The sequence below is a fragment of the Hibiscus syriacus genome, unplaced genomic scaffold (assembly GCF_006381635.1).
Source record: "Hibiscus syriacus cultivar Baekdansim isolate YM2019G1 unplaced genomic scaffold, ASM638163v2 tig00110044_pilon, whole genome shotgun sequence".
NCBI classification, from domain to species: Eukaryota; Viridiplantae; Streptophyta; class Magnoliopsida; order Malvales; family Malvaceae; genus Hibiscus; species Hibiscus syriacus.
The window spans coordinates 2,224,628-2,243,919 of record NW_024062574.1 but is presented as its reverse complement, the minus strand read 5'-3'; the positions used below and the strand labels follow the sequence as shown (position 1 = coordinate 2,243,919).

Genomic DNA, 19,292 nt, shown 5'->3' with positions numbered 1-19,292 from the left:
GCATGCCCCACATTAGCTAATACAAGTGTTCAAAATGCATCAACAGTCCTGATTCTGATTGAAAGGGGTTTTCATCATGCCACAACCTTCGCTTCTTGTTAATTTGAGCCTTCAAAATGCCCCACATAGATCTGTCTGAAAGAACCTTTAAAATGCCCCAACATTTGCTGATACAGATGTTAAAAGTGTGCTCAACATTACTTTTTGTTGAGATCAGCCTTCAAAAATGCCCAAATATTCATACTGACGTGAGCCTTCAAAATGCCCCAATATTCTATTTCTGTTTGAAATGGGCTTTCAAGATGCCTCAATATTCTGCTTCTGATTCACTCTCAATGTCTGCTTAACTGAAATGTCATGATCCCCACGAGGTCCAATTTTGACAATACATTGTTATGGGTACATGTGGATTTATTCGTGCCCCAAATCTGTTTATCTTGAATGCTCTCATTCTAGTGTCACTGAACAGCAGTGTTGTCAAGTAACTGGAGGAATTTCCTTCATGTTGTCACAAACTTAATAAGTGCTCAATCATTCTGACAGAAACATCTGAGATATGTACCTTTTATAAATGAGGTGCCCATTTTTGAATCTGGAGAGATCTTAATCGGATAGAGTAGTATAAATAGCTTGGTAATACGTTCCAGGCTGACATAGTGAACCTTGTTTTCAGTGAAGGCTATTTCTAGAATATATTTTTCTGAGGTCGAGAAACCAATTTATGTGAACAGTAATCTGATACAACAGCAAGACTACATATACAGTGGTACAGGCTTTTGAAAAATCTGCATCCATGCAACATGTTGATTCTGATAACAACTCATCTGATTATGAAGTGATCTTTCAGGATGATTTCACAGATATTGATAGTTCTTCTGATATCAAGGAAATCCTGAATTCTGATTCTGATGAGGAGAATAAACTGTTATACTTGACAAAAATGGGATTCTCAGAGGCTGAGGCTTCAATAGCCATGGAGAGATGTGGTCCCGATTCATCAATTGCAGAGTTGACAGATTTTATATGTGCTGATCAAATGGCTAAGGCTGCTGACGTACTTCTTCCAGTAGAAGGTAGGAATTCATTATACAATGACCCCAATTACAAGCAAAGGCGAAACTTGGGCTATGATTTTTGAAAAGGAAGAAGCAGAGGAAGCTTGAAAAGAAGCTTCTTAATGAAGACGATCATGCAGTTTATCTTTTAATTCCAATGATTGGCTCTGTGGTTCCTACCGAACCAGATCAGATAACTCAAAGAACACTTCCAGAAGATGCTATTGGGTCTTCTTATTTCTACTATGAGCAAATTCATCTTTCAAATCCAATGATTGATTTTTGGGGTTCATACCAAACCAGATCAGATAACTCAAAGAACACTTCCAGAAGATGCTATTGGGTCTTCTTATTTCTACTATGAGCACATGACACTTGCTCCAATTAATGTTTGGACTGGAATATCATAGTACTTATTCGATGTTGAGCCAGAATTTGTAGATTCAAAGCATTTTCATGCTACTACACTGAAAAGGGCTATATTCATAATTCTGCCAATTGAGAACAGATTCTCTTATTCTACTTCCTCCATGTACTGATGTTTTTCCATTGACAAAGAAATAATGGCCTTCCTGGGATCCAAGAACAAAGTTGAACTGTTTATAAACATGTACAGGAAGTGCCAAATTGACAGAAAGGACCTGTAAGGCTCTTGAAGCTTATGACAATGAGCCACCTTCGAGTGTCCAAAAGTATGTTCTTGATGAGTGCTGAAAATGGAATCTGGTATGGGTTGAAAAGAATAAAATTGTTCCACTTGAATCTGATGAGGTGGAAATGCTTCTAGGTTTCCCTAAAAACCATACATGAGGAGCTACTAGAGACAAGTTCCCCAGTGATATCAATGTCATGTCTCTTTTCTTTGGAATCAGTGATGCAGAGGTTACCTTCTACTGTCTTAGTATACTTTTGAAAACAAATATGCAAGAACTGAATGATGATCGGTTGGAGCAATTGATGAGTAGATTTGTCGAATTCGATCTTGTTGTTGGTGGCATCCAGCGTAACAACCTTACTGGAAGAAATAAACATCATCAAGATGAACTAGAAGATTTTTGTTGGTGCATTTTCTTGCAATGACTTCTACGACAACTGTCTCTTCGGTTGCTTCAATATATCACACTCTTTTCGAATCATGGAACGGTTTAGTTGACATTAAAACTGGTCATCTCAACTTTTGGAATCCTGTAACCAATGTTACCCTATATAAAATGCCTATAAGGATAGATTCTGTTCCAATGTCTTATTCTGTGCCATAAGTCCTCAAATTCAAATTCAGAAATCTTCTGAAGGACATAATGGATATCATCTTGACAAAGAAAATGATCGGCATAGAAGAAGTAGCAATAATGTATCAAGACTTGAGCCAGCATCACGGTATAACCAGAGTGCAGGTAGTGACTTGTTCATGGCTCTATAATGTAATCTTCTAGAGAACATGAATTGATGGTTGGGGAAAATAATTTGTCTGGTGATGCTTATCGTCCTCATCATGGGATAAACGATAATCTTTCTTGATGAGCTGCTAATAATGTCATAGGAGAGTGTCACAAGTTCAATTCTCCAAACTTTCTGGCTTCTTGGACCATTTGCCTTAAAAAATGTGAAGTGCTTCATTATTCTGGCCTCGTTCATTCTTTTTCTACAACAAAGGTAGAATAAGCAACAATTACTTCAAGGACCTTCCTCATTTGAGACTGTCCTATTTGAAAATGTTTTTTCTCCTTTCTTTATTGAAGAATGAAACAATTTTGTAAAGTATTACCCCTTTCAGGTTCACAATATAATCAAATCATAAACAATAAGTTTAATGAATATCAAATAAATCAAATACACTTTTAAATCATTCAAAAATCATAGTCCTATGGCAAGTGTCAAAATTATTGAGTGATTTGAGGTGTAGGTTGATTTTGGTAAAGTAGGTTCTTTCAAGTTAGTTCAGTATGTCGCTTCGGCTTCCACTAACTTGAAGAAAATGTTGTTATGCTCATCTTGTAAAGATGCTTCTCGTTTCCGAAATCTCAGGAACGTCTTTGGGATGTGCGGTGCTTCTTTTAAGAGCTTAAAATTGTCTCTTATGTCGTTGTTGCACCATTCAATATTCAAGCCACCTTTTCAGGTTTTCAACTCGAATCCTCCTTTGGTTCTAAGATATTATTTAAAAATTTACATCTTGAACCCCCTTTTATCATTTTTCATATCATGCATTAAAGATTTTAAAAACCAATTTTTGCAAATAAAAATCAATCTTGAGAGGCGGAATGAATTCTGAAGATATTCTCTTTTACTTAGAAATCCATGTATGATTAAAATGGACTTTTCAGGTACGTAACGTAGGCCATGGCTTATGGTTACGAAAGAAAGGGATAAAAAGGCCCAAATAAGTGTTTAAGGGTAATCAAACCAAGGATCAATTCATTCTGATGCCATCAATCTTGCCTTGCTTAACTTGGATATGCTTTGTTGGAGTTTTTCCATCATCTGGATCCCTCTAGACTGCCAAATTTTGGATTCATTTTCATTTTCTCATATCTCCAACATTTCTTTCTCTTCTTGTTTGTACTTGATCAACCTTGTAACTTGAGGCTCAATAAGTCACTCATCTTGATTCAATTTTCCCTTTTTTTCCTTTTTCCTTTTTTTTCTTTTTTTCAGTTTCCCCTTTTTTTTCCTTCTTCTTTCTTTGCTGGATGAGTATAATACTTCAATTTCTTTGAGCACCTCCTTTTCCTTTTGCATTTTGGAGATTTTTCATTATTCTTGATTGTATTGATCTTCAAGCACTCTGTATTTGAAATACCTTGTAGTTCAAAACTTTCATGACTTCATGGAAACTTGTCTTCGTAATAAAAATGTATTGACAATCTTTATTCTTGTGAGCAAATATCCTTCACCTTGCCCCCTAATGTGGAGGGTGATCCTTGGTTAGGGTTGAATCAGAAGAAAAATCATTTAGGCTCAAGTGGGGACAACAAATGATATATATATATATATTATATATATATATATATATATATATATATATATATATATATTAATTAAAGGATAAATGAAATAATGCCGTTCGTCATCTCATACACAGAAACCTTTGTAAAAAGAGGTAGCTCCAGGGGGATGAATATTCAAGATTAATTTTACTTACATGAAAAATGTAATTAATGCATGATATATTTATTTCAATCAATCACTTTCCCCTTCTTCTTTGAGTATGCCCTAATCATTCGAAATTATCATCAATGAGTTGGTCCATGATGCCTCATCTCGTCTCTTCTTGCAGTAAAATTCACGGATAATTGAAAGTTTGGTTCTTTTGAGGTCTTTTGGTTTATGATGGTTTTGTGTTTGGAGAGATAAATGTGTGACTCTGAAAGTCATGTATATGGTGGAAAGGGTAATATCATAAACCAACCAACTCTATCTGAGAAGGTAAACATCTAGAGTTGGTGTCTCAAAAACAGGTAGAGACATTTCTTCAGAATCTCAGATAAATGTAGTGTTAGGATTTGGTTTTGGTAAGGGTCGAGTAATTGGCATTGGATGTGATATTGAAGATATAATTTTACCACTTGACAATAGATCTATAACTCTTGAAAAATTAAAAGAATATTTAATCTACTTGATACTCAATAATCTCAAGATTAAAATTTGACTCCTTGCTTATAACCATAAAAGAAACACATATTTATTTATTGCACAAAAGGCGGAGAAATGAACAAAAACATATTCAAACAAGAAGTTGAAAGTAGAAAGGTACTACAGTGGTAGATATCACTTCCACTTGTTTATGCATCATTACTCCTCTATTGTTGGGTGTGTACTTGGCCCATGATTTTTATCCTTATTTGCCCCCCATTTCTTGATCATTTCTTGTGTCAAGACTCCCTTGTCGATGAGCGCTTCTATTTCCTTTAACAGTGACCAACAATTCCCTGTTGAATGTCCAGATACTCCGAAGTGAAAATTACAGAAGCTATTTTGATCATAGCAATGGGCATAAGGCTTTGGTGACACCTTCACCAATCTTGGTGTAAAGTATTGACCTTTAACCAAATGAGGGTACAGGTCTGAGATAGATTCTTGAAACACCTTCAGAGTCTTTCTCGCTCGCGAGGCTATCACTTTCTTTGATCGTTCTGAACGAATGAATGCTCTCATGTTATCGAGGGGGTTCTGAATGCTCATTTCAGCTATAATTGGGGTAATATTAGCCAGATTTCTTAAGTTGTCCTTTGCCTTACTGGTTTTCGGAAAATCTGATACATGTATCTAAGGTGTCTTCTGGGTTATATATGCCTCATTCTTTCTTAGACCTATAGGCCAATCTCGAATTACATCCATAGGAGCCTTTTGATTTCTTTTCCTATTTTCTTGTGCTTGATATTCTTCGTAGGATTTGGTTACATTAGTTTCTGTTGCAATAACGGTTTCTGAACATTGAACCTTAACCCCTTCTTTTATCTTGCATTTTTGAATTGCTTGCTCTAAAGGGTCTTGGAAATTTCCCTTAAGGTTACCAGGAACCTTAGCTGAACAATTTGGAATTCCAGTATGATTTATCCAAGGAACTTCCTTATAGGTCCAATTCTCATTTGGAGGCCACTGTGATTGATCAAGTTGTGGAGTAATTGATCTGGCTAATAGCATTTTTGGATGCAATTTTTCACTCGAACAGTGGAAGGGAGGAAATTGAAATCCCTGCACATTCTTTTTCTTATTGATCACTCTATAAGGTTTAGCACCATGTTTAACTGAATAAGACCTCATTGTATTAACCCCAGCTTCTTTCTTGACTTTAGTATTGTCAGAGCCTCTTATCTTGCCATTCTTGATAGCTATTTTGATGATTTCTCCGCTTATGACGATGTCAAAGAAATTATTAGGGACAACCCCTACCATGTGATTAACATAAGGAAATTTTAATGTGCTGATGAACAAAGTAGTGAACTCTTTTTCAGTTAATGGTGGATGTACTTGAGAAGCAACGTCTTTCCATCGTTGTGAATATTGTCGAAAGCTTTCATTGCACTTCATATTCATGCTTTGCAACATTGTTCGATCAGGGGCCATATCAGTCATGTGCTTGTATTGACCAAAAAAAGCTTGAGCTAAATCCCTCCAAGAACGTATTTGAATACGTTTTAGCTGATTATACCATCTGGATACAGATCCAGATAAACTGTCTTGGAAACAGTGGATCAACAACTTTTCATTCTCTACATAGCCAGTCATACGACGACAATACATAGTGATATGATATGAAGGGCATGTGGTCCCATTATACTTCTCAAAATCTGGAACCTTGAACTTTGGTGGAATAACCAGGCCAGGGACCAAACTTAGTTCTTTGGCATCAAACCCATAAAATGACTCAACTGTCTCTACAGATTTTATCACCTCTTCTATATTTTCCAATCGTTGAGTGAATTTTTTCTTCTCAACTGATTTGTTTAGGTCAAGGACCTTATTACAAATAAAAAATTCATCAGGTTTCAACTCAGAAGTAGTAGGACAATCAGTGGGGAATGATGCTCCAGCTTGATATGGTGAGTTCTTAACAGCGAAGTAAATTGGTGATTGAATTTCCTGGGGTATAGAGGTGAACTCAGGAATATGAACAGGTGTAACACCCAAATAATTTGTGGGGTTTTCAACAAGACTCTTTCCAGCTGTCCGGTGCTTCTCAATCATTTCTTTCATATTGTTCAGTAGATCGATATGAGAATTTGTGATATTAGCTTCAATTTGTGCCAACTTTCTCCTTAATTCCTCTTGTATTTCTTTATGCTCTATCTCAAATTTGGCTAGCATATCCTCAGTTTCTTTAGACATTTTTCTTGTGTCGTGCTGAGCGTTCTTGCTTCAAGGAAAAACCAAGATCACTTCATTTGAAATCCTTATTTTAATGAATGAATGTTTTAATGTATTATGACATAAAAATGCAAAGATGCCAAATGCAAATGTAAATATGTGAATGTAATAATAAGAATACAAAAGCAAACATAAAAATACAAATGCAAAGATGCCAAATGTAAATAGGCAAATGTAAAATGTAAATGTAAATTATTTAAAATACCAGAATAGGACATCTAGTTATATTAAGACTGCCCTTTTCTTTGATATTGAAAATAAATAAACATTATTATTTAATTAAATATATTTTAATGCATGATGTAAATTTAAAAATGTAAATGTAAATACAAACGTAAAAATGTACAAATGCAAAATACAAATGCATGTATGAAAAAGTGTTACTCAAGAGTGATCATCTTAGAACAGATTTCATTGAACGCAAAAGTTTCGGTACATCAAACAAAACTTTACATATAGGGATATCTTTCACTTCTAACTTCTCCAAAGCCCAGTTAGCTTCCATTGAGTCTTCAATATGCTTCATCTCCTTGTAAAGTCAGCTAAATCTATCATTTAAGAACCATATTGCTTGTCTGGATTGCAACTTCTTCCATGACATTCTCTTTCATCTTCTGTGTCATTTCTCGGAGTTGCTCATTTTCCTTTGTAAGAGAAACTTTCTGTCTAAGAAGTTCTTGAACAAGATCTTCATATATGTTGCAGTTCTTTTTCAGCTTGGTAAGCCCTGTGATCCACTCTTCTGGGGTACTTCCTAGGCCAGTATTTTGAAAGGCTTGACTGATTTTCTGAAAATCTTCATGCATAGTTTTCATTTCTGTATTCAATTTCTTGTTTTGGTCGTTCAAGTCCTTCAAATAACATGCTTGAGCTTCATAAAAACCTCCACTACTCTGAATGCCCTGACTGATACTCTTACCATAGACTGCTTTTGGTATCAATCTGGCAGAATCTTTGTGGAGTACTTTTGGTATTAATATAATCGGTTCTCTATGTACATAACTTCCCTTGATCCTAGTAGTTTTTTCAGGATGTCTTTCCTTGGCCGCATCATATTTTGTTTGATCATAAAACTTTTTGTCCATTTATGATTTCTTTCTAATTTGATGAACAGTCTTTCAAGTCAACACCTTTTGGTTATGCCATGATTATGTAATGCGGACAAAAGAAATATAAACAAATTAGAACAATGTAATATGTATGGAAAAAATAAGAAAAAATAGAATAATTAGTACCAATTAATGGAAAGAAAAATTCTATTTATCAAGGTATAAATCCTAATCTCATGCTTTCTAGTTCCATGCTTTGTTTGGAAAATTTAACCTAACCACATGATTTCTAGTTCGCATGTATTTATTCAGGAAAAAGAAAAGGAAATAAAATAAATTAAAAGCTAGAGCTTATTTCTCCTTTGTGTATACCTACTGGCATGATTTCAGATCGGGAGAGTTTCTAGGGTTTATTATATGCAGGTTTTCAGTTCTAGGAGTAAAGGTACTCGAACTGTCCTTGTTGATGCCCCTTTGGGCTGTCAACCCTCAATCCTAGTCCATTACAGACTTAAGCAGATCGAGTTCAATTCGAGGGGATACACTTCTCTATGCCTGACACGGAGAATAAATTCTCACGAAGACGTCGCTTTCACTCCCACTTAAAAGGGACAAACTCAATTATAGAGCTTTTATGTTATACAATGCAAGTATTGTGTGTGAGGAGAAATGTTCAAACTTCTGACAGAAGAATAAATAATGAAATAAAATAATTGCAAGTAAAATGAAATATAAATACTATAAAAATAATAAGTATATAAAAAATTTGAAAAGAAAGAATTGTAAATTAAATATATGAATTTTTAATTTATAATTAATAGAGACAATTTATAATTGATTTTAAAAGTTTGACATCAACATCCCAGCGGAGTCGCCAAGCTGTCGTGACCGGTTTTCGTCCGGGCACGAATTTTTTACTTGACGGGAAAATTGATGTGAATAAATGGTTTTGAAAATAATAATTTGGGAGTCGCCATCGGCCTTTTGGGTCAGGTAGGTCGAATACCTAAGAATTATCTTTTAACAGAGTTTTTAAGAAAACATCAGTTAAAAGATGAACTGATCTGCGTTTATAACCAAAAATTCTTTCTTTTAGTAATAAAAAGGGATTCGTGGTCGGTTACGTTTAGGGAAGGATTAGCACCCCTACAACGCCCAAAATTGGTACTTTTTAATTATAAATTGTCTCTATTATTAGAAATTCAAAATATATTTTAATTTATACCTATATTTCAAAATTATAATTATGAAAAAAATAATTTTATATTTATAAATAAAATATTTATTTATTTAGAAATATCACAAAATGACTTCTAGCCTTAAGACAGCTCTTTCTTTGATAATAATTTAATTAAACTTAAATTATAAATTTTTTTATAATATTTAATTTTAAAATACCAGAATAGGACATCCAGTTGTATTAAGACTGCCCTTTTCTTCTATATTGAAAAATAAATAATTTATGAAAAAAAATATAAATTATTATTTATTATATATATTTATATGACTACATAATAATAATAAAATAATTTAAATATAAACAAGTACAATTAAAACATAAATAATCAATAATAAAAATAAAATTAGAACTATATATTTAAAAACAGTAAAACTTTATGAAAATATTTAAAATTAGTGACTAAATTATAATCTAATAAAATTAAATACCTAATTCATAATTATTTAAAATTTCAGGGATTAAACATGTTATTTTCCTTATTTATGAATTTGGACTAAAATAAAACTATATAAAATTCAAATCATATTAAAATAAATAAAAAAAATACTCTCGAGATTAAAATTTAATTATTAAAATTAAGGACTAAATATGATATTTATCCTAAATATATTATTTTAATATAAAGGACTAAAATAAATAAAACTAAAATTAAAGAACCGAATTAAAAGGATTATAAATTGATTTAGTGACTAAAATGTAAAGTTTACAAATTAGGATGGTTGCGGACGGGATTTAACAATTAAAAATTACACAAATAGCCCTCCCCGAAACGACGTCGTTCGGGAAGGGCTATTTAAAGCCAGAAACGGCTGGCCCTTCGGGCCAGCTCTCTCATTCTCCATTTATCATTCTCTCTCTAACTGAGAGAGAATGAAAAAGCTCTCCCTTCTCTCTAGCTTCCCTCATCGGAGGGAAGCCGGTCACCGGGCGACAGCCGTCTGCCACCGTGATTCTCACCGCCAGCCACCGCATTCGGTGGCTGGAAAAAATTATTTTTACATCACCATGTAGATCGGACCGTCCTAATGACGTTTCCGATGCTCTTTTCTCCTAAACAGCTCCCGATCGGAGCAAATCTAAGAAAGTACCTTCGATTTTCGAAGGTTTTGGTGACGTTTGAAGAGGTCTGGTGGTCGTGGCTTCCTCGGTAAGCTTCTCTCCTTTTTTTTTTTCTTCTATTTTTGCTGGTTGTTGTGTTGTTGCTCTCCGTGTCCCTTCTTTTTTTTTCAGGGGCTCGGTGGCTTTTATAACCACTACCGGTGATGGCTTCGGACCGATCCAAAAGGGGTTCTTCGGTGAGTCACCGGACTTCCAGTGGTGACTCACCGTTTGGGGAAGACGTGTGCGGCTACGGAGATGGTGGGAGCAACTGGAAGCTGAAGCAGCGCCGCGTGGTCTTCTGAAAGCTACGGCGGCGGCTGGGACGTGTCCCTAGGGTATCATCACCCTAGGGTTTCCTGCTGGAACCATCTGGACCGTTGGATCTAACTTAGATCCAACGGCTGAGAAGCAAGGCGGCGGCTGAGATCAAACCCTAAATGGATTTTAGAGTTTTTTTTGTTTGGGCAGTCTGTTGGGCCTATAATATTATTTGTAATTATTTTTTAATAATAATAATAATATATATAATAATTATAATAATAATAATTATAGTAATAATAATAATAAAAATGGATAAAAAAAATTAGTATCTTCAACAACCACGACGGAATCTGTGCTTTTTGCCTCCAAGAAAAGCTCGGCAAGCTGGTTTCCTCTTCGTTTCCTTTGCCTCTCTGCGCCTCGCCGTCGTCATCGTGTTCCTCTTCTCATTCCTTTAGATCTGATACTGCGATTCCCAGGGGAAGTTCAAGCAAGTTCTGGTCTTTACCTTTCTTTGAAGAAACAAGCCTGTGAAGTCGGTTCTATTCCAGCACCGGAAAACAGCCGCCGGCGGTGTTTCTGACGACGGAAACCGTAAGGTTTCGAGGTCCAGATCCGTCGGATGCGGAAGCCGGAGATTCTCCGGTGATTTCTTCGAGAGGATCTCGACCGGTTTCGGAGATTGCGCGCTGAGAAGAGTTGCATCACAAAGGGAAGGCAAACCGAAAGCTACTTCTTCATGTTCATCATCATCGATGAAAGAAAGAGTCAAATGCGGTGGGATTTTCGGTGGTTTCATGATACTAACACTGTCATCATCATCATCGTACTGGGTTTCATCATCTGCAACTGAAGATCACATCAATGGTAAACCAACAACCACCGGTCACGGTGGCCGGAGCAGGAGCTGGGGTTGGACTCCCACTAGTCCCACGAGAGCTTTAACCAAACCTTCTTCTTCCACCAACAAAATCAACAACACAACCCCAAATCTGTCTGCAATTCCTTCATTACTAGCCCTCACAAACTAAAAAATTTTGAATTATTCGAACTCGAGCACGAGCATCACGTATCGAACACATTACAGATTATTTTTTCTTTCTGGGTTTTTTAATATGTCTGCAAATAATCATGTTCTAGGAAGTTTCTTGCTGGTAACAATACTTTGTATTCTTTTAACGTTGTATGTAATGTTATTGCACAAACTTGTAATTTTGTACCTTTTGATTACTGTTAATGGCAAAGAGATGTTGTTTATTTTAATGTTGTGTGACAAGTTCTCACATGCAATCACATGCTTGTTGGTATTAGACACATTGTAGATAGATCTATTACAGAACATAGTAAAAGATTAAATTATTCGAATCGAGTTAAATAATTACGATTCGAATAATTTTTTTCCGGAAAATTTCTCTCATTGTAGGGCAGGGGAAAGTGAGAAAAATATCTTGGAGGCAAGATTGAGCAAGTGCTGCAAGGAGACATGGGAAGAACTGCCGCTGCACATTGTGACATTTTTATTGAATCACAACAATAATTTCGTGGACCATGTTGTAAATATAAAAGATACTCACCTAATGTACAAAGACATTCATTTTTACTCTTAATACGAGACCATTGAAATCTTACCATCTTAATTTTTAATCTCTATCAAATTTAAAAGATAAAAATGCATTAGAGGTCCTTGTATTTTAAAAAAAATCAATGTGGCCCTTATATTATTTTCTTCTCAATGTGGCCTCTCAACTCAGAAAATAATCCCAATGTAACTCACTGACCAACGTTTTTGTCGTTTTATCTTTATGTTGCTGATGTGGTAGTTCACGGTATTGACATGGCAACTCATATGCCATGTTTGAGTTACCAATTTAGTTCATCTGTTATGTTATCCGTCACATTATCAACTACTATGAACTGCCACGTTACCACTGCAACGGTCAATGTCGAAAAACGTTGGTAACTATATTTAAAAATAATTGAGTTTAGGATGAAAAATTTTGTCTAATCCAAAAATAATAATATAATTGACATTTATATATTTAAGAATAATGATTATGCTACATGTTTCTTTATATATATTTAAGAATAATGGTTATGCTACATGTTTTTTATATATATATATATATATATATATATATATTCAATTAGGTAATTATGTTCTCTAATAAAAAGGAGAATTATATATATATTTGTGTCGGATTAGATTAACTACATATTTTTCACCTTAAAATTTCGACTGAATTTTGGGTTAGGTGAAACTTCCCTAAACCCATATCAGATTGGATCATAGATGGCCTTATGTTATACTCAGGTCGAGTTCAGATGGGCCAAAAATCCACCCGACCCGACCTTAGACCATCCGTAACCGTACCCTTTTGAGACTTGAATGTCAAAATGGATTTTTGGTGACAATTGGTGTATTTCCGACAAAACTGGTGCATGATCAAGTTGATTGTTGGAACGAAAGACATGTTTATGGCTATAAATAAGTTTTGTTTGGAGTTTTGCTCTTCGACACAGGAATCTGGTTTTGCTTTTGGTCTGTTTAATAATCTAGTGCTATCCTTTTGTGGGGTTAACATGAAGAAATTAGCCTTCACACATACATTGTTGTGAGAGAAACAACTCATTTCACTTGCTTCCCACATCGAACAACTGTTCAATCTTTTTATTGCAATCTTATCAGTCAGCATCATATTACATGTTCAAACATGTTTTTTCTGCAATAGATTGAATGATGAGAAGTTGGATGCTTCGCACTCGAATTTCGTAAAAAGAAACAAGTGGCTAACGAATTAATCATCTGTTTTAGATCGGGCCACGTCGACTGTCGACTTCCATTGACGTGCATGGAGAAATCTATGATTGTAACCAAAGTCAGCAAAGCTGAGACTTGAGACCCTAAAAACCAAATAAATGAATGGTTCCAAGGTGATAAATTAGATTTCTGACTTTGGTTTTTAAGATTGGGCCAAAATGGTATATTTGTGTGTTAAAATAGAATGGTATTCCTTTTATGGATCTTGGATTCGGGTAGTTGTGTCTAAGGAGTGTGTCTCGAGTGTCGAAACTGAAATCAAAAGAGCTTAAACAATTCGATTTTTTTTATCTCAAATAGAACTTGAACTCGACCTCGATTTCAAGCAATAGTACTAAACAACAAAGTGTTTTAAACTTGCATATCTCCGAACCTTTTACAACACATGGATGGGGTACAGAGCACGAGCTGACAGAGGCCTGGCTAGAACCGACGGATATCCTTGGGTGGTTTGAAGTTGAGAGGATGGGTCTGTTCGGTTGCGGTTTCATCTTCTTTCCACATTTTGATCGTCTTGTCTGCTTCGCATGAAACCAATCTCGTACCAGTTATGTCGTAAGAGAGAGCGTATATACCGGCTTCACTGTCCAACGAGCCTGTAATAACCGCACATTGCGTCGATCATCTTCCCACAGCACAATGAACAAAGACTAGCCCGGAACAAAAAAGGATCCAGAAAAACGTACCAGGCTGCACGATTGTCTGAGCTTGCTGGAAATTGTGACCACTTCTCCAGTCCCAAAACCACAAACTCCCATTGTCACCTTCAATAATTTGGAAAGTGCAGATGATTAGTGAAGACATTAGAGGTAATAATATTTGAAACAAAAAGAAAAACTATAAGCACCTCCGGTAGCCATGACACCATCCTCGTTGACGGCCATGGTATTAATTATAGTCTTTTGCTGAGAGCTGCTCCAGAAACACAAACAGTGATAAGGTGTAATTTCATTAAGAACACGATACGCATCTAGAAAGCCGGCTACGACGTAAAACATCTTTCACTTACAGCAGATTGTGCAAGAATTCTCCCTTGGGAAGACTGAATTTCTTTATGTTGTCGGCCGATGCAGATGCAAAAGAATGCCTGACAACAGAAAGGTCGAGAAACATTACAAAAGCTCCGATTTTTCACATAAATTGATAAATAGGGTCTAGGGGCACATACTCTTTAGGGTGTGGTGCCATTGCTCGCACAGACTTCTTATGATGTTTAGAGTCGACATCGTTTTTCCTGCGCATCGAACAACCAGTATGTTACAGATGGAAATAAGAAAATGAAACAAGAAGAAAATGTCATATAATATAAGTTCAATTTACCATATCTAAGGTCCCAGAATTTTATGGTCGTATCATGAGAGCCGGTAACAACTTGAGGATCCTGTAAAATGAAATGCAGAATTCAAAAAAACATAATGCAGTTGAATAAAAGAAATTGAAATCGAAAACAATCGAAGGATGAATTTTTAGCTATTTCTCCCGTTAAAAAATTACAAAGGAAAGAGATCATTGTACCGTGGGTCGAGTAAAAACTGAGCAAACGGTTATCAGTCCAGACAATGCAAAAATTTGCATCTTAGTTCGAATATCCCATACCTGAAATTTGTTGCCTATCAGATACAAAATTGATTTCAAGATTAAATAAGCAAAACCATAAAATCCAATTTACATGAACAGCTAAAATTAACTTTTAGCTAAAGAAGAAATTATTCCGTAGTAGTTTCTACAAAGATAGATTTCATACCCGGCAGACAGAATCACGTCCCCGGTTAGCAAAATGTCAATTGTAGGATGAAGAGCCAAGCAATACACCACTCAGGTGACCATGATAAGACCGGATAACCTATAGAAAAATTTATAAGCTTTAATAACAGAATGATTCAATGGTACAAGGGGAAAAAATATTTCTCGAGCTTTTATCCGTAACAGATACAGAGCAACGAGCATGGAGTTCTGACCTTGTTCTGTTCAAGGTCCCAGCATTTTACTTGCTTATCATCACCAGCTGAAAACATATAGTGTGTTTGCTACTAACAGCAAGGCCTGTGAATAAAACATATCTTTCTCAATTATCCTAATCCATGATTGATAACTATACTCGACAGCATGTTTAACTGGTTAGAGTTATTGATACCTCGTATTTGTTCGATATGTCCAGTTAACGTTAGCTTTAGCCTTCCACTTGCTACATCCCATATCTAGCATGCCAAAATTGATGCAAGACAAAAGTCATTTTTCAACAAAGCCAACAAAATTTTCAAATCAATATCTGTTTTAAACGAGCCAGTACAGACCTTGATCGTACGGTCTGCAGAACCAGTACAAAACCAGTTGTTACTTGGATCAAAGGCCACTGATCTCACCCACCCCAAATGCCCACTGATGACCTGCATTAATTACCCACTTATAAATGCCGGTTAATTTGGAGGAACTGAAATGCGAAGGAGCAACCGTGAAATTCAGGAGGTATCAGAAAATGAGAAAGACCACTGGCATTTCTATCGACTATCATGTCAAAGTGTAAGAGATTATCACCCTGTAGTTCTTCCAGGGACGATGCCATACGGGACGTGGCCACTTGCTTGGGATTCTTTCTATTATTGCAGAGGTTGTTAACCTGTCACATGAAAGAACCCATTAATCTCTTCAATCTAAGCATCCTATATTTGCTGGATATGAGTGGCATGCCAGAATAGAATAAAACTTAATTGGTTTCACCAATTCGCAGTTCAGTTATAAACCATATGACCAAATAAATCCTGCCATATGCACAAGCCACAACGTATTTGAACACCTTCACTTAACAAAGCTTGCCGCAATCCAAAGATCAGTTTCACATTCGAAAGCATGTAAGCAACTAAAGAGAAAAAATCACCATGGCGAAACAATAAACTACGACACAATAACAATCACATGATTGAACAACTAATATAATTATGGTGGAGTCAGAATAACTAAGAGAGTGACAAACCTTTCAGAAAAGGGAGCAGAAGCAGAAGCCATGGCGGTGCTTTTGCCAGAAGTACCAACATTGTTTCTGCGAAAAAAGAAATTGGATTAATCAGATTGTTTCTGCGGTTTCATTGGGGAAGACAACAATTGAATAAGAACACAGGAAAGTCGGAGCAAGAAAGCTTACTGCATCTTTGGCTGCAAAGATGGACCGACAACTAAAGCATTCGGAGTCCCTTCCTTTTGTGAACCCCTAGAATCTCCTGGCCCTTATCCATTTAACCATTTACAGTTAAAAGCTACACAAGTCTCAATTCACTAAAATATACAAAAGTGGAGGAGACAAGCTGAAATCAAAGTATCTAACAATCAATTAGTGACAGTCTACTCAAACACAATCCAATGAGCTTAGTTGAGTGAATTATCAAGCTAAAACCTTTCACCCATTTCAATCGAATAAAAATCTTACCTGTAAGAGAAAGGGCATCCGAAGGCACCGAACCTCGATTCGCAGCATCAGCAGCACCAGAATTACCTTGCCCCAAAGGTTGACCCGCCGCTGTTTTAATTCCACTATACTCAACATTTATCTAACAAATTCCAAAAAAAAAATCCCCATCATAACAAAGCCACTAACATAAGCCTAAATTCAGACAAATTCGACTAACCTTATGGCTCAAGCGAATTTTCTTGCTGCATTCCATTAAAAATAAACAAAAACCTCAGTTTTCAAGTAGAGTTCAATGAAACTTGAGTAAATAAACAAATAAATAAAAGGAAAAAGATATTTTTCTGGTGAGGATAAAGGTGAAACCTTTCAGGGTCAGGATCAGCGAATTGACCGTGGATAGGGCTAAAGAGATCAAGAGCACGCTTTAGGGATTTGAGGCTGAGCTTCTTCAATGACTGCGGTTCCACTGGCTCCATATCCAGCGGTTGCCCTGGCATTTCTTCCGATTAGGGGATTCGGGATTAGGGTTTTAAGTGGGCTAGAAACGATATGGTAATGGTAAACCCTAATTTCGTTAAAAAAATGGAAGAGAGAAGTGGCTGGCGACGAGTAAAGCAGAAGCAGCTACCGATCTCTTTAACCTCCATATACCGATACTATTATATTATGGTATAATTGTTGTTTAGTACCCCTAATATATACTATACTAAAATTTAAGGCTTAACCCTCTACTTTCATTTTAGGGTAAAATACACCGAAGATCACTTAACTATATTATTTTTTTAATTTTAATTATCATTTTAAATTTTTTCCAATCAGATCACCCAACTATTTAAATGTATTTAATTAAGCCACTAGCCGTTAACAGTTAACAGAAGTAATGATATGATAATTAGTAAAATTGATATAATTACACATTTGATCAATGTTACTTATATAATCTATGAATTTTATCTAATTTTAATAAATTAAAATAAATTTAATCTTCGAATCAGATCGTCTCACGTGTTACTAGTCCAAATATCATGACACGTGTCGTCACCCAATTGGAAGATTTAATTTATTTTAATTTAATGTATTTATTTTCCACCAATCAGATTCGGTTGAAAAGAAGATTGAAATTGCTAGAATGGGGGAGTAAAAGAATTGAATCTAGGTCTTAGGGATAATAAAGCAGCCTTCCAACCATTAAACCAAACAAATTAATTGGTTCAAGACAGATTACATATGGTATACATTTTGTATGTTCATCTAAATTTATATTTTATTCTAAATTATTAAATCTATTTTATTATTTTCTTAACCTGAAATTATATTTTATTTTTATTTTAACTTAAAAAATATTTTAATCTTATCATAACTTAAAAATATATTTTATTTTTTATCTTAACGTTTAAAAATATATCTTATTTTTATTTTAACTTACTACATATATTAGATTCTTAAATTAAATTATTAGATATATTCTAGTCTTACCTTAAATTATTAAATATAATTTATCCTTATTTTAACATAAATATATATTTTATTCTTATTTTTATTTAATATATATATATTATTTTAATTTTAAAAAATACATTTTATTTTTGTTTTATTTTTGTTTTAATTTTAAAGTGTATCTTATTTTTATCTGAATGTTGAAATATTATAAGAATAAAATATAAATATTTAAGCTAAGGTAAGAATAAATTATTTTTTAAAGTTAATATAAAATTAAAATAAGAATAAAATATAAATATTTAAGTTAAAATAAGAATAAAATATGTATTTCTAATGTTAAAATAAGTTTAGACTAGTATTCTATGTATATAGCATATGTAGTGCATCTAAAACCCGATAGTTTGTTTGGTTCAGTGGTTAAACTGCTGCTTTAACTTTCATTTGTCCCAAGTTTGATCCCTATCCTTCATTATTTCATCTTCTTTAATTTTCTTTGCACTAGAGGGTAACACGTGTCTCCCTATTATTGGTGCAAAAATAAAAGTATTAAATTAAAATAAATTAAATCTTCCAATCGAATGATGACACGTAGCATGATTTGATCTTAAGATTAAATTTATTTTAATTTATTAAAATTAGAACCAAATTGATAGAATATATAAATAAAACTAGGATGGGTATGGGGTAGGGGTCGAATTTTCTATATATTAATATTTTTTCAAGTATAATGCTCTTCTATTCATCATTCAATTTGACGTGAGATTAATGAAGTTTCACTCGACCTAAAATTCGATTTGAATTTGAGTATATAATTTAATTAAAGTTTGATATGGGTTTATGTGTCTAACGTTTTCACTCCTCCATTTGTCATTCAACTCTGTTATTTTCGGGTTGGATCATATTTCGAATATATATATATATATATAATTTAAAATTGTTATATCTATAAAGAAATCATTTGATCTCAACATGTGATGCGAACAATACTTATTATTAAACTAAGTGTAATTATTATACAATATATAACAAAACCATACACAAATGGCATTCCTTTTCT

At 34.5% G+C, this 19,292-nt stretch overlaps 1 pseudogene; it reads right to left on the bottom strand.

The window, feature by feature from the left end:
* Positions 1–13,660: 13,660 nt before the first annotated feature.
* On the bottom strand, positions 13,661–17,434 carry LOC120213882 (annotated as a pseudogene).
* Positions 17,435–19,292: the final 1,858 nt, after the last annotated feature.